The 3,093-nt window shown below is 39.9% G+C and overlaps 1 pseudogene; it reads right to left on the reverse strand.

Annotated features, from left to right (window-relative positions):
• Window positions 1-1,862: 1,862 nt before the first annotated feature.
• Window positions 1,863-2,597, reverse strand: LOC147621729 (secreted RxLR effector protein 161-like; annotated as a pseudogene).
• Window positions 2,598-3,093: the final 496 nt, after the last annotated feature.

Here is a 3,093-nt window from a genome sequence, read left to right on the forward strand (position 1 = left end):
GTAAATTATGGATTAATTTGTTCAAAAAATGAGTTTCCCTATCGCTCGCAATTTCTATTGTGGTAAGCCGTATCTAGTGAAGATGTTTTCATAGAGAAAACAAGCGAACTCTTCGAGTAAATTATAGATTAATTTGTTCAAAAAATGAGTTTCCCTATCGCTCACAATTTCTATTGTGGTAAGCCGTATCTAGTGAAGATGTTTTCATAGAGAAAACAAGCGATTGTCCTAGCATCGTTCTTTGGCATAGCCTTTGCCTCTATCCACTTTGTCAAATAATCCGTGGTGACAATAATATATTGCACTTGCATTAAATGTGTTGGTGGGTTAATGGGTCAAACAAAATCTATCTCCCATTTGGCAAAAGCTCTTGCTCCCATCATAGGGCATAACGGCATGTCTTCCCGATGAATATACACTTTCACTCGTTGACATTCTTCACATTGCTTGACAAATTTTACAACATCTTGGAATAGAGTGGGCCACCATAATCCAGTAGTCATTATAGCTTTTGTTGTCGTTTCTATGGAGAAATGTCCCCCTGATAGTCTTGCATGAGCTTGTTCAAGAACTCATATATATTCCGCTTTGGTGATGCACAAATGTAGTTGTTTGTCCTTCCCTCTCTTATAGAGTTGATTTGCAATAAGCTCGTAGTCATTTGCTTCAAGTTCAATAGCTTTCTGTTGAGCCTTGCTTATGTTTTTAGGCAATAAGCCTTTTGTGAGATACTCAACAATGTATTGGCTCCATTTTGGGACTACCGATACTTGAAACAACATGGCATGTGGATAAGGAGGTTGCTTTTGACACGTGGGCAATTCCCTACGCATTTATGGACTTCAGATTTTAGTGTTGGCCACCAAACTCTTGCCCATAGTATTTGTTTTAGCGCCTGATTGCAAGCCATTTGGATCCCTCCTATGGTTATATGTGCTTAGCGCAAGTAATGAGGTTTCTCGAATGGTTCAATGCATAGGCGTAGAACCCCATCTTGCCCCATGTGGTATAATCTTTCTACAAGCATAGTCAAAGATACGGATCCTTGAATCATTGCTTGCTTTTTTGTGATTGGCAATAAAATGTCTAGCCAACCAATTGTCATTAGCAACACATATTGTTCACTCCATTTAGGGATCATCTTGATGTTGAACAAATATGCATCTGGTAAATCATCATGTACACCCTTTGACCAGTAAGCAAGACAGATGGTCTACTCATTGATGAGTGGTGCATGGCCCACCTGGCTAATTCCCCACCGACATTCATCACTGGCACGTGGTAGTGGATACGAGGATCTTTACCAGTGATACTACAGCTATACTTCATTGACGGGTCTACCTACCGAGAGTGATGGCACACTTATCTTGCCAGCTCACTCACTAGCGGTTTCACATTGACCATTGTACATACTACCTTTTTAGGTTGTCCTCCCTTTATGTTTTTTGTAGACCTCTACTATCATTTTGTATTGTGTGAAGAAGAAGAAGAAGAAGAAGAAGATTTTCAGCCTCCATCTTTGTGTGAAGAAGAAGAAGATTTTCAGGCTCCATGTTTGTGTGCTCTTGTGTGTGAGTGTGTGTGTGCTTGCAAGAGCTCAAGCTCTCTCCTCTCTATCTCTTGACAACACAAAGTAGTAGTACTTAGTGTGCAAGTACAAAGATGAGGTAGCCTTAGAGTGATGCGCATATATACAATGCACGGGGGAAAAAACCTCCTAAAGAGGAAAAAGTGCCCCAGTGGTCCTAAGTGTGTTCACACACATCACTAACATAATATCATAACAAATCTCCCTTGGATTGATGCGGTGAACATGAGCTCACACTTATGTATTGAGAAGTGTTGGTCTCTATGGATTGAGATCAATCCACAAAAGGGAGTAAGCCCAAAGCTTTGCAAAAAGCTTCAAACTTCTCACGTTGCAAAGCCTTTGTGAAAAGATCTGCAAGGTTGTCCTGTGTTGGCATATAAGCCAAGTTTATCTCTCCTGCTGAGAGTCTCTCCCTGACATAGAGATAATGTACCTCAATGTGCTTTGAACGAGCATGAAATACTAGATTTCTTGCAACTACTAGTGCGCTCTGACTGTTAGTGTAGATGGTGGTGGCAGCATCTTGTCCAACACCCAAATGAGCTGCAAGGCGTCTGAGCCAAACACACTCAATTGTAGCTGTGAAAGCTACCATGTACTCAGTTTCACAACTAGAAGTGGCCATTGTAGGCTGCTTCTTGCTCAACAATGATATATAAGAGCTACCAAGCATGAATCAAAAATTGCTAGTGGACACGTGTGTGTCATAACAACCAGCCCACCCAGAATCTGAAAAAGCATGCAAATCTGGAACCAATGATCCCCCCTTGGGATAAAACAATCTAAGGTGTGTAGTGCCACTCAAGTAACAAAAGATCCGCTTAACTGCTTACCAATGCTTAGAAACTAGGCAATGCATAAACTTGCTTATTTGTGAGACTGCAAACTGAATATTTAGCCTCGTAAGGCATAAATAAATAAGACAACCAATTGCCTACTACTGATAGAGGGTAACATCAAAGTAGTCTCCAACATCATGAAGACTAAGCTTCAAACCTATTTCCATATAGGAGTAGCAATAGGTTTGCAATCCTCAAGACTAAATTTGCGTAGCAAAGTCTCAATGTACTTTGTTTAACATAAAGCATAACCTCCATCACATTGCTTAAACTGAATGCTCAAATAATGATATAAGAGGCCCAAATTTGACATCTCAAGAGCTGAATTCAATTCAGCCTTAAAATCAACAATATTCATCTTGTTTGGACCAGTCAGTAGCATGTCAACATAAAGAACAAGTATCAAAAGTACATCATCCACATGCTTGACATACAAAGTGCTTTCTATTGGACTATTACAAAAACCATGTGCAATGAAATATGCATGAATCTTCTCATACCAAGCACGATGTGCTTGCTTTAAACCATACAATGATTTCTTTATTTAACCTGCACACTTTGTTCTCTCGCTCTTTCTGAACAAAACCACGAGGCTGTGTTACATACACTTCCTCATGCAAGTCAATATTTAGAAACACAGTCTTAATGTCCAACCGATGTACA

The sequence above is a fragment of the Cibotium barometz genome, chromosome 29 (assembly GCF_041138505.1).
Source record: "Cibotium barometz isolate CiBa-2024 chromosome 29, ASM4113850v1, whole genome shotgun sequence".
Lineage (NCBI taxonomy): Eukaryota > Viridiplantae > Streptophyta > Polypodiopsida > Cyatheales > Cibotiaceae > Cibotium > Cibotium barometz.